Raw genomic sequence first — 21968 nt, 5'->3', positions numbered from 1 at the left:
ACAACAGTTCGTTACTACAACTACTTGTACAAGGCTACATGTCACCATGTACTGATGTAGATCTACCAGTGCCAGTGGTCACAGACTCAGTGAGTGAGGAGTGTCTTTGCCGTGTCAGGAAATGTGACAACTAACAACCAGCGCGGACCAAAATATGCAACACGGTTCTTTTATTTACACAAATCCACATCCCTGGCCATCAAAATCAGACTGTTGTGTTTACGTTCGTTTGGTTTTTACTAAACTAAATAATACTTGAGTCAGTAGTTCTCTTGCATCAGCTATCCAAAATACCGAGTTATGTTGACGGTTACTTACCCGAGAGACGCGTGGGTCTACACTACAGGTACATCATCCACTGACGGGTAGCCGTCAGATCAAATCTGAAACGGTATTGCAGTTGTTGAGCTGAATGAAAAATAATGATTATCTCTAGCTAGCTCAATCTCCGACTCGGGGACGGTATTTATCACGCAGCGCTAGCGCCTAGCTAGGCTGTGCCTTTGAGTTTGACAAAGCAACGTACCGGCCCGGTAAGTCGTTATTTCACTAACTTATTTGCTTCAGCCTCAAACCGTAAAAAAAACATAATAAAATTATTAATCATGAACACGAACAGTTGATAGGATCGCACGACTACATCATAGCCATACATTAATAGATACATAACCTCTCAGCTCAGTCTCCGGTACGCGGTAGGTCTACAATTACGAGTACTGTAAACCGTCCAATATTCGGGTCACTAAATTTTCGCGATTTCTTAGAACCAGCCAGTTTGCCAAGGGAAAAGTTCACGAAGCACTGCCAGGGGCCACTTACATACACCCACTGTTGAAGTTTGATTTCACGCTGGTTAATATTCGCGTTACGCTCTTCTCGCGAAAATAGCAAACATTAATCCGTTGCAAATATTAGGCAGTTTACACTAAATTACAGTACTGTATGTGTAAAGAGTCTAAAGACCAGATATTTTAACGTCAATTAAAATATCTGGTCTTACAATCCAATGTACACTATACCAAGAGTAGATAAACAAGAGTGTGCAACTCCGGGATGGGTTGGCCCGTGGCGGAATTTTTTGTTGACGTAATCTTTTCGACGATGCACGCGCTGCGAGTCTTTTGGAAAGTTTGGCCTCGTGCACTTGACCGGGCGTTACATTACAAAGTCGGTGCCCAGCACGTGCTCTCACACTGCTCTGGGGCAAAATGCGCATTCTTCTGAAAAAAGGTGACGTCAACAAAAAATTCCGCCGCGGGCGGGGGTATCTGCAGATTGTGCGGAAGAGATCTGGAGTTGCACACTCTTGTTTATCTATAGCATGTGGCCGATTGGTTTGCCATGAGGTCCCGAGTTCAAGACCCGCGCTGGTAGCAGGGAGCGTGTAAAAAGACTTTTTACGCGTGTTGAACTGCGCCGACACCCACGGTCAACTGGGTACTCACAGCTCGGAGTGAGAATAACAAGGATGCAGTTTACAGGGTTATGGGCCGTTACACGCCCGATTGGTTGAGAGACTAACCTCCTCTCCCCTGACTCACTTGTGAGGTCTGCATTCGCCACTAAGGTTAACAGGCATAGTGGTGGCCTGCGGATGCGAAGGCTAGTTTGTGTGTTTCTGAACATTCAAGCAATGCCGACGCGGATCCCGCGATTATTATTATTATTAGAGAGGTTAAGATTCACGTTATTTCCGACGTGACGCGCAATTTCACGTCGCACTTGGCGTAAAACTCCAAATTTCGACGTGAGCTGCAGGTCGCTCGCGTTGATTTTTCGACGTGCGAGCAAATAACGCGAGCTGAACTTTCGCGTCACGTCGGAAATAACGTGCATCTTAACCTCTCTATTATTATTGTTTATCTACTCTTGACTATACTTGTAATGTACACTATACATGTACTTGTAGTGTACACTCAGCTGATCAGAAATATACATGTAACTCTGCATAATTGTAGGTTCGGATGATACATTTCCCGGTAGTTTCAGAAGTCAAAACATGCAAACTGGCAGGTGTGCATACACATATACATGCATGTATGCGTCACCATGCAACAGCCTTGTGCTGGTACAGTCATGTACGTTCCACGTGTAAACTATCGTACATACAATGACATGAACAGCTGGAATGCAAAACCCGATAAATCCATGTCATCACTTTTCGGATAATGGTCAAAGAAGGATTCATTTTACGTGGGGTTTGTTTCCAGTAAATCTATATTTGGGCTCCAATTTTGAAATGGTTCCAGCCCGATTTTTAATGAGAAGTTTTGCCTGTTGGTGCTCCTAGACCTTTTGATCACACTGAGCTGAAAATCTGATTTTCTCAAATTGGCGCTTATCGGGTTTGGCATCTCAGCTCTTCATATGTACATGTACGACTGTACCATTGACTAGAACCAGGGAGTTGTAAAATACCGGGTATATTACAACTCCCTGATAAGAACGAAACGGCTGTGTTCGCGAAAAACAAGAACGGCCTAGGCTAGAACACTAGCCCTCCCCTGACAGTGCAAGTCTGTCACACTGTGAAATGTACATGATTGTACAGTGCTGCTCAATGAAATCCAGTCCTGTCACTCAAGTTTGCGTCTTGCATCATTTTGCAGTCCAGTGTTCGCAGGTCCAGGGCTGCGCAACGCCCGGCGTGTACTTGAGTGACACGACTGGATTTCATTGAGCAACACTGTACATGACATTATCATGCTGCCAACGAACTAACATTTGAAGTCGTTATGTGCAGAACGATATGGACATGTACAGTCATTTGCGGCAATATGGGACAGAGTTCGTTAGAATTTCACCCCGCTAACCAACAAAAATCTGGAGATCGTTAACTTTAACGTCAATTAAAGTTAACGACCTCCGGATTATGTGGGTTAGCGAGATGAAATTCTAACGAATTCTGTCTCAAAACCGACAAATGACTGTGCATGTACATTATCGTTTTGCATGTAACGTCTTCAAATGTTAACGAATTTTTTAAATTTGTAAAATCGTTCGAATTTTAAAAATGTTACTTAACATTACTGGTCCTACAGTAGTATTTGTTCTTATCTGCAAAATTTCCAGCGTAGACCGTTCTTAAAATTTGGTTCTTTGGTGCTCCGTTCTTCGGCGACCGACAGTACTGTACTGTATGTGTGGTCCTTTAAAGCCATGGCCTTTTACTCAAAACATCACTGCTTTCAGGGTTCAGGGGCGTTGGACACGGTGCGGTCACTACACGGTATTGACCGTACCACTTTTGGCCCCAGTCACCCCGTAAATCAATAAAACACACTGATCTGGGATCTAGACTACCAAATTTTTCGGCTCAGCAACCACTCTCCGATCCGATGAGTAAGTTAAACTTGACATGGCTGACCGTACCACGCTAAAATACCTTCCGACGCCCCTGGCTTTCCATGGGGTATTTTAGATGCAAATGACTCGCTAAATGTTGTAGCTGGTGGTGATGTGAATGTGCAAACTTTCCTTTTTCTACTTACGACAGTACATACTTTGTGGTAAGTCAGTTGAAAAAGCGTGGATGTGCACAATGCATCTCCAGGGAGGAATTTATCCTGTATCGCATCGCAGTTTGCTACACAAAATCGATCTACTGCTACTCAAAAATCACAGTGACACGCAGAAAACTGCGATACATACATGTACAGGCTTTTTGTAGCTTGCGCCACAATTGAGATTTTTCATGGCAAAAACTGCTATGCAAAAACGTGACAGTAAATTCATCCCTGCATCTCTGAATGAACTGTAGGGTTGTAGATCAAATATGTCATAGTATATCTGCCGTGTTGCCCCTGTACAGGGTGCTAGGGCCCGTGTGACGGACAGAAGCATGCCGAGTTCAAAGTCTGCCCCTACACCGGCTCACGGCACCGGTAACCACGGGGACGTGTCAACAGAGCGAGATACACGTCACTGTCCAGTCATCAGTGTACTCAGTACGTACAGTGATATGTTCCAGGCACTGTATCTGTGGATAATGTTCTTCTGTGTCTGGCTCCCATACAAATTGTTCTTGCGCGTACCGTCCACGATTGTTGCTGATCATCCAGGAGCACGGATGTACCTCGTTGGATCAGTAGCCGCTCTCCTCATTGCATTGCTAACTGCACCACTAAGTACATTCTGGTATGTGCTAGTCACAGTGCTGGCTATTCCTTACATCCCTCTCCTCGTTGGGGTATGCTTCATCAACACAATGATCCTCTGTGTGCAAGTCCGATGTGTGTCCAGGACCTACGACTCGTCGCACTGCTTCTGGGTGGCACACTGCCATTGCAAGGAATGCAACGGTGCGGTGGTGGGCATTGTACGGGCCAATAGGTGTAGCAGCCACATGATGGAACTGGCAAGCATGTACGTTAGTCCACACATGCGTGGTCAAGGTCTTGGTTGGAAGCTGATGGAGAAAGTGACCAGGTTTGCCAGGGCTGGTGGCTGCAGTCATGTGACATTGTTTACCAGTGAACAATTCGAGAAAGCTGTACCCATGTACATCAAATATGGCTATAAAATAACTAGCCGTGACCCATTCCCCTGGAAATACATGGCACCTGTCACTCATAATCTGTTAATGGAGCGGAAAGTGTAGATGATAAGACGTTGGGTTATTTATTTTGCTCCACTAGTGCACCAGCTATACTTCGCATAGAAAGTTCTGCCAGAGGATTGCATAGCGTGAAATTCGAATATCAATGAATCCTTGTTCCACGTCAGTTCTATGTGAGGAAGCTTTGCTCCTTGTGGCGTTGAGAAATGTGCGAGCAGAGGAATAATTATACTGTTAGCTTTGGACTCGTATATTAAATTATGGATGAGATTTTTCAATCATTTTTGGTCTTTGACCACTCTGGTGGTGGGTCTCATCTACTCACCTCCCATCGCCGCTTTAGGAGCTGCATCTGCACCTTCATTCTTGAGGGTGATGGTGTTCATGCGGATGTTTATGACTCGGTGTAACATTCATTCAGTCAATTTTCTACAGACTTTCGCGTTTTCATTCCCTGCAACTGATGAAAATTCAATACTTACATTGATAGCTGTCCATGACATGACAGTGTTAGTTCTGGGATTTGTGACTCTGAGTTTGCGTCCGTTGTGATCCTGTCTGTCTGGTTTTGGGTTTCACTGACTGCACATTTGATCATGTTGTTATTTATCTCTATTCCATGATGTTTGTGACTATCTCTGTAACGCAAGCAAAAAAACAAGCTCCATTCCTGGTTCAGTTTATCTGGTTGCTTATCACTGTGAGTTTTCGGCTTTTCGCTGTGAGTTTTCGGCTTTTCGCCGTTGTGATGATCTTGCTTCTCTTGAATTAATCTACACAGTACAGCACTACTGTAGAGCAAGACTCTACAAACGTTGTAACTCTGAGCTGCATGCTTAGCACACTGCCACGGTTTGTTCACTCTTGCCAACAAAGGCCTAGCTCTCACTACACCGGTGCAGCAATGAACATGGGAGAGCAATGCTTTGACAAGAATCATCATCTCTCTCTACCCCCCCCCCCCCAAAAAAAGGGGGAAAGGGGAAAGCTTTTGTGGGTAATGTAATGATAATTGCATGAATCCGGGTTTCCTCATTACGTGAGCTGTGTTTTGATGATACCATGTACATGTAGGTGAATTGCTGTTCGAAACTCTAATACAGTCGTCCCTCTCTAATCCGGCACTTGTTTATCCAGCACCCTTGCAAACCAGCACACTTTCAGGCAAAACGGATTTTTTCAGTTCATTTTCTACGCTTTAATCCGGCACTTGAATTCCGCCTCCAGCAGAGATTTTCTGCAACAAATCACTCAAACTGTACATAATTCGATTTTCTAATCCAGCAGTTGTACAAGTACATCGCATACTGTCAGGGACCATTGTAACATACACAACACATGTAACATACACTTGGGAGTATCCTATGCCAGTGCATAGAATATTCCCGGCAAGTGTATGGTAAAGACATGCATTCCGCAAAGTACTTGGATTGACACAGAAAATCCCGACGTTTTGACGTACGACACAAACATGTATGTTAACCATGTGGGCCGGGTTGGAGGGCAGGATTTGATAATCCAGCACCCTTGTTTATCCAGCAGAAAATGCTGTTGCAAATGGTGCCGGATTAGAGAGGCACGACTGTATAAATAACAATCAACAGAGATAGGCAATGGACTGAATGGAGCCACTTGAAATGAAAAACCGGGTTGCCATGGTTACCCTCAGGTCCCTCAGGACCCTCAGGGAAGGGGGGGGGGTGTAAGATGGCAGATATGTTGTCATCCATTATGATCCACTGAATTGAACAGTGACCATGGTGACTGTGGAGGTCAGGCCATACCTGAATCACCATTGTCACAGTGAATGTCTTTGCCTTGTCACTAGCACTGTCAGGAAATGTGACAACCAGCGGAGACCGAATGAAACAATACACGGTTCTTCACACAAATCTACATCCCCGGCCCCTACTACTCCCTGGCCATCAATCATAACCAGACCGTTGCGTTTACGGTCGTTGGTTTGGTGTCTTGAGTCAGTACATGATTCTTGGTACTAGTACCCAATCCGGGCGTATGTACTACCGGGAAAAAAGAAGAAAAAAAATTGTAGTTCTCTTGCGTCAGCTATCCAAAAATTGTGTACCGGTATTGCACGGTTATGAACTAACTATGACTTATGACACTGTTGTTAGTGTTGACATGTCGACAGTAACATACTTACCCAAGGACTTAGGTACGCGTGGGTCTAGTACAGGTACATCATCCACTGCCGGGTAGCCGGCAGATCAAATCTGAAGCAGTCGCCGAGCTGAATGAAAAAATTAATGATGATCTCTAGGTAGCTCGAGTCCGACTCGGGGACGGTCTTTATCACGCAGCGCTAGCGCCTAGGCTGTGCCTTTGACAAAGCAAGAGGTTACGTACCGGGTAAGTCGTTATTTGCTTGAGCCACAAACCGTAACAAATTAATCATGAACACGAACAGTCAGTGGATAGGATCGCACGGCTACATCGTAGTCATACATACATGTAACAATAACCTCTCAGTCTCCGACTAAAATAGATCTACTAGTACTGTATGTGTAAAGACCAGATATTTTAACGTCAATAATTATTAAAGTTCGCGATCTCCGGATTTTTGTTAGCGCGGTTTCTAACGAATTCCGTCCCCAAACCGGCAAATGACTGTACATGTCCATATCGTTCTGCACATAACGACTTCAAATGTTAGTTCGTTGGCACATGCTCAGGGGTGTAGCACCCGCTACGACTGGTACGACCATGGCCGTACCACTTTTCGAAAAGTATGGTCCGTCCGGAACGTGCAAAACCGTAATAAAAAAAATCAGGATCCCTCGATGCATATGCGCATCAGACTTTGACCTTTTTCTACACTCGTAGATCTGCCATGCATCTGCAGTCGTACTGAGTATTGTACACTGTACTCGACTCGACTGCACACTGCGCCAGAAGTGTGCAGAAGTTCCCAGAACGCAGGATTTTGTGTCTTTTTTACAAAATTTTCCCGGGGGACGGCCCCGGACCCCCCTCCAACACGCCCTTCGGCCGCACCGACCTTCGGTCGTACCACTTCCAAAACCCCTCCTACGCCGCTGGCATGATATTGTCATGTACGGTGTTGCTCAATGAAATCCAGCCGTGTCACTCAAGTACACGCCGGGCGTTGCGCAGCCCTAGACCTGCGAACACTGGACTGCGAAATGATGCAAGACGCAAACTTGAGACTTTGAGTGACATGACTGGATTTCATTGAGCAGCACTGTACAATCATGTACATTTTACAGTGTGACAGACTTGCACTGTCAGGGGAGGGGCTAGTGGTCTAGCCTAGCCCGTTCTTATTTTTCGCGAACACAGCTGTTTCGCTCTCATTCAATGGTACAGTCGTACACGTACATGTGAAGAGCTGAGATGCCATACCCGAAAAGGGGCCATCCGTAAATACCGATATTTATTTAGAAACGAAAACTAGTCGTTTCTCTTCAACCCCCTCCCCCCCCCCCCCCTCCCCTCCCCCCGAAGCAAACACATACAAACGGTGCATAGTATCGATATCGTTCTTTTCTTTTCTGGACGTGCCCACACATACAAACTGTGCATCGATATTTTTTGACAAACGAACAGGCGCTCAACCCCCTCCCCCCTAAACGACTAGTTTTCATTTCTAAATAAATATCTACATGTAAGCAGCCTAGGGACTTTAGACAGCTGTAAATATCTACATGACTGTATATTTACGGATGGCCGGGCCCTAAGCGCCAAATTATTTGAGAAAATCAGATTTTCAGCTCAGTGTGGTCAAAAGGTCTAGGGGCACCAACAGGCAAAAATTCGCATTAAAAATCGGGCTAGAACCATTTCGAAACTGGAACCCAAATATGGATTTACTGGATACAAACCTCACGTACCGCATTATCTCTAATATCGGGATGCTGGAGATCTAGTCGGGATCTGTTTTTTCGATCTTGCCAAGGCCTTCGATACCGTCTGGCACCGGGGGCTTTTGGCCAAGCTTCGTGGATCATTTACTGTAGACGGCAATCCCCTGCTATGGCTGACATCTTACCTAACTGGGCGAACGCAGTACGTCACGGTACATGGGACGTCCTCAGCCGACACAACAGTACTATCCGGAGTTCCCCAGGGTTCCATCCTCGGCCCCCGTTTTTATCTTATACGTCAATGATCTGCCCGCAGCTGCCCCGGGCACATCACTGTTCGCAGACGACACAACGCTCCTACGGGCATCTCCTAACATCACTGGCCTGATGAGTAACCTAGCTAATGGGATTCAAAGAATAATTTCCTGGATGTCGTCTTGGTGGTTATCGCCCAATCTGTCTAAAACTAAAATCATGCTCTTTCCTTCTCAGCCCGATGTTCCGCCCCTCCTCCTTCCCACTTTCCCCCAGCCTATAGAAATAGTCTCCAGCCATAAGCATCTTGGCATTTTCATTGACTCTAACCTTTCATGGGAACCCCACATTGATTACATATGTAAACGATCAAGTTCATCTTCAGGAATCCTCTCTTCTCACTGTGACCATCTCCCAATCTCTTGTTAACTCCTCTATTACTCAGCTTACCTACGCCCCATTTTTGATTATGCAGATACTGCTTGGGCTGGAATTTCCACAACCCGTGCTGCCAAGCTCGAAATTCACCACAAAAAAGTTCTCAAAATCCTTCTCCGAAAACCCCGCATGCTCCCATCTTCCACCCTTTATGCCCTTGCTGACACTACCTCTTTGTCTAAGAGACGTAATTCACATCTTGTCACCCTTATCCATTCTCTCAAACTCAATCTGTATCCACCTCACCTCCGCTGTTTCAACTGGTTCTCTTCCCGTAGCACGAGAAACTCCCTTTCCCTTCCGAAACCTAAGTCCTCCTTTCTACTTCACTCTCCCTTTTTCACTGCGTACTCTGCGTGGCTGGCACTTCCCCTAAGGACCTTTCTTCCCAGCCTTGTCGCACCTTGACTTTGATTTTGTGTTTCTCATTTTGTTGCAATCACTGCTTATCCATGCCGGTTCCTTTTTTTCTTCTCCTCCCCTTCTCCCTTCCTTGCCGTGATTGGCTAACACTCTCTCTCTCTTTGTATTGGCCGGTGTTCTCACTGTGCTATTAGATGCTGTAATAAATAAATAAATATAAGCACAGTCTCCAATAATAGAACACCTTGGGGCGGCATTCAAAAAATAAAGTGCTCAGTCTCCATTATAAGCACACTGTCTATCGGTGCCTGGTAAAAAGCATGTACCGTATTATCTCTAAAATGCAGTACCGGCGAAAAACCCCTGAAATGTGTGTGTCTGACATGAATTTGGTATGGCAACATGCCTCTGAATGAGGTTGAAATAATAATGGAACAGTCTCCAATAAAGGAACGTCTCCATTAATAGCACGGGGTGGAGGTACAGTCGAATTTCACTTATCCGGTCGCCAGTTATCCGAGCACGTCGGTTATCCGACAAGCCCGGGAGTGGTAATTTTATGACTCTCAACAGCAAAATTCTTAAAAAAAATTTTTGTTTTGTTTTGTATATTATACGGTGTAGTATGCATTTACTTGAAGTAGATGTGGTCAAGTATGCTAACATGTATGTGTACATGGAGCAATTCATGAATATGCATGAATATATTTGGGTATTGTGTACATAAATCAGTGAAATTCAGCCTTATAATTATACACATAAAATGATATCAGTTATCCAACATATTCAGTTATCCAACATGCCTGATTCCCGAAATGGTCGGATAAGTGACATTCAACTGTACATTGAAAAAATAAAGGACCGTGCTTATATTAGAGATAATACGGTAAAATGAATCCTTCTTCGGCCATTATCCGAAAAGTGATGACATGGATTTATCGGGTTTTGCATTCCAGCTGTTCATGTCATTGTATGCACGATAGTTTACACGTGGAACGTACATGAACGTACCAGCACATGACTGTTGCATGGTGACGCATACATGCATCGCTATCTGAACGCCAGTCGCTCCTCTTCTATTCTGCCCTTATACTTCCTGACATGCTTTATGGATCAAACGCGTTCTTCTCTGCCCTCACGGCTCAGCAGCGGCACCAGCTCACTGTCCTCGACAAGCGATGTGTTCGCTGCGTAGCCAATCTGCCCTTCCCGTCCCATACCACTCCTATGTACACTCGCCTTTTTCTCTGACCCCTGTAATTGAACGTGCCAAATGCAAACTCCGTTTCCTTATGCACCGTGTCCACACCAGCAGCATCAGCCCTCTTCTGAAAGATAGAGTAGCCCTCCAACCTCCCAGTAACACCCGTGGCAATGACAATTGCAAATACGTTGTTCTGCTAACTCGGCAAACATCTGGCGACAGCCGACCATTGGTTTCCGCCGTGAAGCTTTGGAACACCCTGCCACAGGAACTCACGTCCGCTCGTCGTCCAACCCTGTTTAAAAGATTGCTGAAAGTGTTTTTCTACGGTTAATATGGCCGAATAGCACCTCCCTCTGGCATAGGTCCTCATCTTCCTATTTCTCCCTGATTGTTACTTCGTTCGAACTTGACTTGTAATTACCGGTACAAATACTTCCTTTTGACTGTTTTCTCATTTTCGCAAGTGAAGCTTTATCGAGCCACACTTTTTATTCTATCGCCATCATAATATTGGGCATCAATGCCCGTTTGGTTTGCGATGTAAAATAAAACTTCAAACAAACAAAAATGCATGTATATGCACACCTGCCAGTTTGCATGTTTTGACTTCTGAAACTACCGGGAAATGTATCATCCAAACCTACAATTATGCAGAGTTACATGACGTATATTTCTGATCAGCTGAGTGTACATTACAAGTACATGTATAGTGTACATTATGCTCTAAGACCAGATATTTTAACCTCAATTAAAGTTAACGACCGCTCCGGATTTTGTGGGTTAGCGAGGTGAAATTCTAACGAATTCCGTCTTAAAACCTACATATCGTTTTGTACGTGACGACTTCAAAATTCAAATGTTAAAAAGAACTTTTGAACTCGTTAAATCGTTAGAATTAATAGATGCAAATGACTCGCTACATGTTGTGGCTGGTGGTGATGTGAATGTGCAAACTTTCCTTTTTCTACTTACGGCAGTACATACTGGGGGGGGGGGGGGGGTAAATCAGTTGAAAAAGCGTGGATGTGCACAATGCATCTCTGAATGAACTGTAGGGTTGTAGATCAAATATGTCATAGTGTATCTGCCGTGTTGTCCATGTACAGGGTGCTAGGGCCCATGTCACGGACAGAAGCATGCCGAGTTCAAAGTCTGCCCCTACACCGGCTCACAGCGCCAGCAACCACGGTGACGTGTCAACGGAGCTAGATACACGTCACTGTCCAGTCATCAGTGTACTCAGTACGTACAGTGATATGTTCCAGGCACTGTATCTGTGGATAATGTTCTTCTGTGTCTGGCTCCCATACAAATTGTTCTTGCGCGTACCGTCCACAATTGTTGCTGATCATCCCGGATCACGGCTGTACCTCGTTGGATCAGTAGCTGCTCTTCTCATCACACTGCTAAGTGCACCACTAAGTACATTCTGGTACGTGCTAGTCACCTTGCTAGCTATTCCTTACATCCCTCTCCTCGTTGGGGTATGCTTCATCAACGCAATGCTCCTCTATGGGCAAGTCCAATGTGTGTCCAGGACCTTCGACTCGTCGCACTGCTTCTGGGTGGCACACTGCCATTGCAAGCAATGCAACGGTGCGGTGGTGGGCATTGTGCGGGCCGATAGGTGTAGCAACCACATGGTGGAACTTGAAAGCATGTACGTTAGTCCACACATGCGTGGTCAAGGTCTTGGTTGGAAGCTGATGGAGAAAGTGACCAGGTTTGCCAGGGCTGGTGGCTGCAGTCATGTGACATTGTTTACTTGCGAACTATTCGAGAAAGCTGTACCCATGTACATCAAGTATGGTTATAAAATAACTAGCCGTGACCCGTTCCCCTGGAATTACATGGCGCCTATCACTCATAATCTGTTAATGGAGCGGAAAGTGTAGATGACACTTCTAAGTAAAAGGCCGAGTTATTTATTATTTTGGTCCACTAATGCATCTGTTTTATTACACAGAATTTGTTTGCCCGAGGACTGCATAGCATTAACTTGAATACTTATCGAAACCTCGTTCTACTCTTTGTGTAAGGACGCTCCGCCCTCACGTTGTGGTAGTGAGCACTTTGTGAACAGAGGAACACTTATTCAGCTAGGCTTCTGTCAGCTATAGAAGCATTGAGAGCTGTGCATATTGGCTGTCTGAATGTGCACGCTCTGCGAACTTATTTGTACCAGCACATGGTACACGTTCCATGGAAAGAAGGAGCAGAGTTGTCTGTGCCTGGTGTATGTATTGTTATGAAGTCGGCGATAACGCACTGAAAAGCTGTTCTCTATACCATAGATTATATTTTTCAAATTTCCTGGTGCAATATTTTCGGATCTGCTCGTCATTGCCACTGCGATTTGTTTGTCTTGAATTGCACAAACTGTGAGTGAGTACCGGGTCCACACTCCAGCCTGATCACGTTAGCACCGGTGTGTTCCTCTGTTATTGCTGTCTTCCGTTCTAAATGATAGTGATGTTTGCTTTTCTTTCTTTCGTCCCAATTGTTATGAGGAGCGTGAACCAGAGAGCATTGCTATATTGTTAGCCTATTTTTATAGGGAAAGATTATCATCAATGGAAATAATTATAGTGAATACATTCATACCACGACACCAGAAAAACAATATGTAGGGATCATTTTACTGTGGTCTTAATTCCTCTCTGCTCTGTTTTACTTTCTCTTTTCGTTCGTCCCTCTTGATATTGGTACTTTGTACTGTTGAGGCAACGAACTGAAATAAAAAAAACCCAAACCAAACCAAACCAATACATTCACTATGTCTATTGATAGTAGGGTTCTTGTCTCCGACCTCGCCGTCTGTTTAAAGATAATCATCCCATCTTCTTTATGAAAAAGCACAAGTCACACTTCGTGATTCCCACCCAGTATGGTGTCTACTGTTATGTACGCAGTGAGTACATGTCGCGTATAAAAGCACGTGCTTTCGGCCGTATAAGCCAATGTAAGTGCTAGGCTTCTATTCAAGTCAGGTTACTATTCAAACCACGTATCTCTATGTATGTCAACACTAAACCAGGCTTATGCGCTGACAGTGTATCTTAAAAATCAGGCGTGTATTCAAAACAGGCTTTTATACAAGACACTACAGTATGCTGTTATGTGTAAGAGCATGTTGTGCATGAAAGATGCATCAGATAACACAATAGTATCCCTTAGCATAGGGGGGGGGGGGGGGGGGGGGGTTAGCGGCGTTGCAAATTAATTCTGACTGCAGAGACAGGTGCTACAGAGACCTCTTGTCACACAGAGCTTGACATTGGCGATCCTCATTTCCTGTTGATCGGTGCCTTTGTCAGGTACACAGCAAGGATTAGTACAGAGTGTCTTACTAGTCCCTTTCACACAGTCCCAGATGGGTCACCAGGGACGTTAATTGTCTTCACACTACCTAAAGTTATCGTGTATCGAACCCACGACCCCACGTGCTTGGAAGGCCAATGCTCCAACCATTTGCCAACCGCACACCCTGATGACGGTAAGAACACGTACGAACATCACACAATCTTGCGCTTTCCGCGCACTGAAAATTGGCTCAAAGGTATACTTGATAGACTCTAGTGTAAATACTAGTGGTGACAGTGGTCATAACTGAGGCCTGCGTATATCATGGTATATGCAGCGCTAGAAGTTCTTTGCCAGATATGGTCAGAAATGGTGCAGAAAAATACCAATCACTTCATCAAAATGAGCACAATAAAAGTTGGCTACATATTTGCTATGGCGCCGAATTAGACGCAATGTTTATTATTCGCATTCACTAACTACTGATGGGTGATTGGCGACATGAAGACGAGGAGTTAATGTGCCAGACCAAGAGGCCTCAGATGTCTTCGGTGCACTGTCCACCCATTGCTCGAGGCTACTCCATCGTAGGCACCTTTGAACCAGGGAGTCACGAGATACCGGCATCATATGACTCTCTGCTTTGAACGCGATGCACAGCATGATGGGGCCTATGACCAAAGGACCAGGTCAGCACGCAATCATTAGGAAAATGCAAGCCAGATATTGATTGATCGAAGAAGGATAGATTTGCCATCACTGTGGATAAGAGTCACACTGTAGCTCAGTTGGTTAGAGCATTGCTCCCGAATAGCAAGGTCCCTGATTCGAGTCCCGGTGGTGTGACTGATGATTTTTTCTTTCTTTCGTATCTGGATAGCAAGTGCTGAGTTTCGGAGAGAAAAGAGCAGTACGAGGCACGTGGCCTCTAATTCCCTAATACTTTGAAATTCTCCGTGAAGTACAAATTTGAAATTGAAATCAGCTACTTCCAGTATAAAACTAAAATAAAATGAAAAAAATCTCGCCTAGGCCAGATCCAGTCAGGCTGAGATTTCTGCATCGGTAGGTACGCCACCCGTGACCCTGAGGGCTCACGGGCGCTTACGCGCAGCTCCTGGGGGATCATGGCTAGCAGGTGGGACCAATCACAACGTGGCGTAATCTATCAATGTAAATAATATAGCTCACGGTCGGTACAAAGTAATTACTGATGTGACGTAATTAGTTAGTGGACTACAATAACCTACTCATGCGTTCACGCAAGTCCCCCTATACGAGACAGTTACAAGTCTAATTTTCTGTTCATTTAAAAAAGAAGATGAATGGGTTTGCCCCACACTGGAGCTCACGCTATTCCGCCGACTTGACTTGACACTTAACACTTCATCGCCGAAGTCGCAACCTCTATTTCGTATTAAGGAAATGGATAATTTTGTTATCATAAATTCAAACTTTACGTTCCATCTCGATCACATCAGTTACTGGTGCCATCCACGGAGTTGGAAGTGGAGACTGTGCAGCTATGGAATATCCATACCTTCTGTACATCGGTACTGCTTTGTCGTGCATTTCCAAAGTAGACAGTTTCAGCTGTGTGCAGCCAGCAGCCTTGGCAAACTGTGTCACTTTCTCCAGCAGCCTCCAGCCAAGGCGTTTGCGTCGCACACGTGGGCTGACGTACATGCTGTCCAGTTCCATCACGTGGTGCTGGTCCTTACCACAGCGATCGGCACGCACCATGCCAACGACAGCCCCTTTGCATTGCTTGCAGTGACAGTGCGCCACCCAGAAGCAGTGTGATGTATCGTAGGTCCTCATCACGCTGCGAACCTCGTCATATAAATACATGGCCAAAAACAGTGGGAGGAGGATGACAATTGGAATGTATGGAATAGCTAACACCGTGATTAGCACGTACCAGAATGTGCTTAGTGGTGCAATTAGCAGTGTGATGAGGAGAGCCGCTACTGATCCAACAAGGTACAGCCGTGATCCGGGATGATTAGCAACAACTGTAGACGGTACACGCAGGAGCATCTTGATAGGAACGTAGACATGAAAGAACATGAAAAGTGTGTAGATGATAATAAACGCATCCTTGAGTTTGGTGACAACGCTGATTACTGGTTGATGGTCATCTTCTGGTGAAGACGCAGACTTGGAACGCAAGTCTTGCTCATCCATGGCTGAACTATTATAGTAAACCTGCACATGCACACACACACACACACACACACACACACGCACACACACACACACACACACACACACACACACACACACACACACACACACACACACACACACACACACACACACACATTCACACGCACACACACACGCATGCACACACGCAACATATACATGTACATGACTTGTGCTTACTCACTTCCAGCAAATTGGTAAAGTCCCGGCCCATTCCCCTCCCCGTAGAGGGGAGAGTGATCTCTGAATGAGGGGCTCAGAATAAAATTTGGAAACTTCGAGATGACGTATTTGCCTATTGGTCTAACTCTAATCCAATTCCCGTACATGTATCCCCAACCACGAAAATGTGACCCCATACTAAATATCGGCTCAGCACACGTCACTAAGGCAATGTGGCCATGGTCAGAAAACGGACTAACCAGTAGGGTATCTGACTATCTGTCTCTGGATAAAACTGCATTTACCCCTTCCCCAGTTTTAATACCTGACACTGAGTTTCCATGTTCCATTCCCTCAACTAATGAATATTTGCCACTGAGTGCTTGCTAAATTCTGGAAGTCTGACACTACTACTACCGTACTACTACCATCGACTGGACAACGGATAATTTAGGCAGACCCTGAGGTAGCCCAGTGGGCAAAAGTTACAAACTTGCAGGTATGTACAATTCAAATAGATACGTATAACATAATATGTCATGATTGGCTCTGAAACCCACAAAGGCCCGCGTGGCAGGCACAACACCATGCCTTCAACTAACACTTGCAGCCTTGGAGCAAATGGCAAACAAGGCCAACCTCATTTTGCCAGTTTTGAAGGGACTTCGGAGCACCCAATGTGGACATGCATGCAAAGTGAAGCGCATTACAATTGATATAGACAGTGCTTGCGGATATCTTACCAATTAATTCACCGCAACTGCATGTAGTCACCTGGTTTGTGTGTGCCTGTGTGTGTGTGTGTGTGTGTGTGTGTGTGTGTGTGTGTGTGTGTGTGTGTGTGTGTGTGTGTGTGTGTGTGTGGTGTGTGTGTTGTGTGTGTGTGTGTGTGTGTGTGTGTGTGTGTGTGTGTGTGTGTGTGTCCCATATGGTGCAGTGGTATGTGCAGTCGATTTCCAATCGAGAGGTTGCGGGTTCAATTCCCGACGATTATGGCCGCACACGTCTTTCTTCTCTTTCTCGGACTCTTCCTGACTTTTCTTTCATTCTCCTGGGTGGTTACCAACAGCCAGTGTATGCCGGAGTATGTGGTGTGGTGTGTGTGTAGAAAAAAAATTGAAAAATGAAAAATAGGGATTCACTGGCCAGAAAAAGTCACTTCAAACAGCTGTGTGGTGGATACCAGGCTAAAAATAGTGGCGGTCAATTCATAAGCCTTGCAAGCTGTTGAATGGTGTAATCCCAGTACAAGTTGCTATGTCTAAGGGACCATCGCAAAAGTTCGCAGAAGCCCCCGAAACGAAGACCGTGAGTTTCGGGCCTGACCCCCTCCCTCCCCCCTCAAACGAAACGACAGTCACAATACGGGCTTCATTTTTTCACTTGGATGCTCACACATAATAATTATTATAATATACTACACAAGCATTGTTGTATCAGTGTGTAACAATGTACAGCACTTTATAAATGCAACGATGATATCACCTTGCAGTGGGTGATCTAAGAACGAGAACAGCTAGAGCTATGCAGTTGTATCCTTTGAGCATTACAATGAACGTTGATTGGTGTATATTGCTTTCACATTCAAGCGATCTACGCCGGCTGTGATGGCATGCTAATCCTACAGCTCCTATAATTATGTCGTCAATACTTTTTTGAATTGAAGCCCGGTTTGCGATTTTCGCACCGACTCCCCCCCCCCCCCCCCAAACGTATGCTCTTCGTTTCAGGGGCTTCTGCGAACTTTTGCGATGGTCCTTAACATAGCTGTTCGCTATCATCGCTTCCGCGATGGGCATATCTGAGGAGGTCTGAGGTGTGTGTGTGTGTGTGTGTGCGTGCGTGTGTGTGTGGTCCCATATGGTGCAGTGGTATGTGCAGCGATTTCCAATCGAGAGGTTGCGGGTTCGATTCCCGACGATTATGGTCACACACGTCTTTCTTCTCTTTCTCAGACTTCTCCTGACTTTTCTTTCATTCTCCTGGGTGGTTACCAACAGCCAGTGCATGCCGGAGTATGTGGTGTGATGTGTGTGCGGGAAAAAAATGAAAAAGACCAAAAAGTAGGGATTCACTGGCCAGAACAAGCCACTTCAATAGCTGTGTGGTGTAGACCAGGCTGAATAGTGGCGGTCAATTCTTCAGCCTTGCAAGTTGTTGAATGGTGCAATCCCAGCACAAGCTGCTATGGCTTCTGCTGTAGCATCGCTATCATCGCCTCCGGCGATGGGCGTCCAATGGTCCAATGGTGTGTGTGGTACATGGTGTATGTGTGTGTGTGTGTGTGTGATGTGTGTGTGTGTGTGTGTGTGTGTGTGTGTGTGTGTGTGTGTGTGTGTGTGTGTGTGTGTGTGTGCGTGTGCGTGTGCGGTGTCTGTGTAGAAGGAGACCAGGTCACAGGAGGACACCGGCTAGGTCAAGCTAGGCTGCATCTAAATTTCCAATACTCTGGACACCCCCCCCCCCCCCCCCGAGAGTGAGAATAGACACCCTTAGCAAACAACGTTAAGTTGTAACGGTATTACCGTAAGGGGAAAATACCGTGATTTGGGCTCGACCTTTAGCAAGATGCACGCTATTTTTGGTACGCTGTTGCCACGAGAATAGCTTTTACGTCACGCGGTACAACCATTTATGTCACCATATACACTAGGGCTGAAACGATTATACCGAATAATCGAGTACTCGTTTGATAACTCTAACGATCGAGCAATCGTTTAGATTACCGATTAGGATTATTTGCGTTTTTAAATTTTTTAATTTCTTATAGCGCAGTGCATGCAGCGCATACATGTACATGTACAGTCAACTTCGCTTATAACCACACTCGGCTGGGCTTCAGAAAAGTGTCCTTATTCGCGAAGTGTCGTTATACCCGAAGTCTCATTACATGTATTCCAGTTGGATGGGACTTTGCTCTGGGCATGGAAATTCTGTCGTTATTCGCGAAGTTGACTGTAGTACACAGTACTACACATGTCTTGGCAGTGTTATCGAACATTCCGCATCACTCTCAGTTGGCTAGTTGTTGTCTGTAACGCTGCCCATTAGTGGACAATCATGCCACATAGCATTTTTGTGCAAAATTTTGTACATATTTCCACTTTTGGCCATTCCACGTACATACATGTATAGGGCTTGAAAGTGATGACGTCAAAAACGGCCAGGGAGTACTAAGTTGACATCAGATTTCTATTTTGGATCCACTAAGGTGTGACTTTGCTATTGCCTCAGTATGTGGGTGCATAGCAACCCACTCATGTCGTATGCAGGGGTGACTTTTACTTCGCCACCAGTTGTAACCCCGCCCCCAGTAGCCAAATCAGTCAGTTTCACTGGTTACATCACCTTGCTGTGAGTAAGACGACTTGAAATGTGCTTGGATCCATACAAAAACTGGATCCAAGTGGATCCAATTTTTGAATTTTTGAAATTGTTGCTATGCTGTGACGTAGCACTTTCAAGCCCTATTCCAGGTGCGGCCTCTTAAAGATTATAATCGAATAATCGATCGTTATGATAAAGAGTAATCGATTGGGCAAGTAAATGGATGATCGTTTCAGCCCTAATATACACGATACAAGGTGAAATGCGTACGGACTATGCAATATTTGGCCAAAAACATACCGTTGGTCACAACGCTTTTAGGCCCTCTGCAGACTACGCACATAGAACATCCAGTACAAAATCACATAAAACCTAAAAGGCAACATTTTTCCAAGCCTGCATTCAGACTACACATTTTACATGCAATATACAGGCAACCTTTGACCCTACGCGCAATGGACCTGGGATGTGTGAATTTGAATTTTTGAAATTGTTGCTATGCTGTGACGTAGCACTTTCAAGCCCTATTCCAGGTGCGGCCTCTTAAAGATTATAATCGAATAATCGATCGTTATGATAAAGAGTAATCGATTGGGCTAAATGGATGATCGTTTCAGCCCTAATATACACGATACAAGGTGAAATGCGTACGGACTATGCAATATTTGGCCAAAAACATACCGTTGGTCACAACGCTTTTAGGCCCTCTGCAGACTACGCACATAGAACATCCAGTACAAAATCACATAAAACCTAAAAGGCAACATTTTTCCAAGCCTGCATTCAGACTACACATTTTACATGCAATATACAGGCAACCTTTGACCCTACGCGCAATGGACCTGGGATGTGTGAAAGCAGCCGGCAGTCGTACCCGGGTTTAAAGTCTGTACATTTGTACAACTACCTGGTGAGAAAGTACGATAAATGCAGGAAAGTTGCCTTGTACAAGGGTTGGCACCCTGCCTGAAAGGACTGGGCAGCTTTTTAGGCTTCCCGCCAGATTCTTGTTGTTGTCTTGTAAACTTCTATGTAAATGTGACTTATAGGCTGTTTTGTACCTAGTCTGAAGAGGGCCTAAATCAGCCCCCATAACGTTTTTTACGCTGCAGCTTCAACGCTATTTGGGTGATCAAGGTACGAGTACCGTAAAAAATAGCGTTACCATTGTTTGCTAATAGGCGATTCAGACTACGGCCAACTGTGACCACGTTTCTACGACTCAGATGGAATTGATCTGGGATTGCGCATAACATTTTGAAACACGACTGCATCACCATGGAAATTCAAGTTTACACTTGATTTTGGCCGTAGTCTGAATCGCCTATATAAGCGTGTCTAATAACAAGGAATTCCAACTGATCATTTCCGAATAATCTGAGCACTGCGGACGAACTTTAAAATTCATTGGTACCTACCCGTATCGGACTATCTTCTCCAGGATGCAGGAGTCAGTTGCCGAAGCTCCGTGGTGCTCCAAGGCAGCTACGTCCGTCAGTTCGCGTCTCGGCAGCGACTGCAACGAAACTCGAGTCGATCAGGCCTAGCGGCTAACTGTTATGCCTTATTATGGCCTAAGCCTAGGCTAAGGTCTGAAAAATGTACCCCAGCCGAAAATAGCCGAAAATAAATATGCGCCGAATATTAAATTTTGTGCCTTGTAAACAAGTTAGTTAGAGGAATAGAGGTGTCACACTGCGCTTGCTGCTACTGCAGTAGTTAGTTTTCAACACTGAGAATACTGTCAAGTATTTTCAGTACTGAATACGCTTGCAGACATTTGAGAGGCCCATATATTAGCCATTCATTCCGCGATCCGGTCGCTGCATTGTCGTCGAGTGTCCGCCTAGCACTGCGATACTCGTCGATAGTCACGGTCACTGTGACTGCCGGTGCGGCGAGTCGTCGCCGTTGGCGTTGCTCAGTGTTTACCGCTCTCTTTTCACTTCCACTGGAACTCCCTTCAAAGCTTGGCTGCTGCCCAGCGAAGGGTGCAACATACTTGAGAGGGTAAGCAGCACTGTTTGGCCTGTTCATGATTCGGATTTGGTTCAAGCTCCACCACATGCACTCTCTGCCCGACCTCATTCACACCAGCCAGAAAACGACCCCAGTGTAGTCTACTACTAGTACTAGTATTGGCAAAAACGATTCCCGTGCATGACCGCGTACACTGTGACAACTGTTTCGAAATTTAGATCTCATCAGTGAAGCCTTGACTGAAGGTCGTAATAATGCTGAATGACTAGAACTTATGAATAACCCTATTTTAAGCAGAGAGTATTGAAGAAGCCCAATCTCG

At 45.2% G+C, this 21968-nt stretch overlaps 2 long non-coding RNA genes across 2 annotated transcripts; one reads left to right on the top strand and one right to left on the bottom strand.

Annotated features, from left to right (window-relative positions):
• The first annotated feature begins 137 nt into the window (after positions 1-137).
• LOC135810728 (uncharacterized) lies at positions 138-5241 on the top strand. Its single transcript, XR_010552350.1, has 2 exons — positions 138-533; positions 3812-5241. It is a non-coding gene; the product is annotated as an uncharacterized LOC135810728 (long non-coding RNA).
• An 8940-nt stretch (positions 5242-14181) lies between these two features.
• Positions 14182-21399, bottom strand: LOC135808650 (uncharacterized). The gene is made up of 2 exons (XR_010552098.1): positions 21085-21399; positions 14182-16177 (listed from the first exon to the last, which is right to left on the bottom strand). It is a non-coding gene; the product is annotated as an uncharacterized LOC135808650 (long non-coding RNA).
• Between the last annotated feature and the right edge of the window lie 569 nt (positions 21400-21968).

This window comes from Sycon ciliatum, chromosome 2 (genome assembly GCF_964019385.1).
Source record: "Sycon ciliatum chromosome 2, ocSycCili1.1, whole genome shotgun sequence".
NCBI classification, from domain to species: domain Eukaryota; kingdom Metazoa; phylum Porifera; class Calcarea; order Leucosolenida; family Sycettidae; genus Sycon; species Sycon ciliatum.
The sequence above is the reverse complement of the archived record's forward strand: the minus strand, read 5'-3'. Positions and strand labels throughout refer to the sequence as shown.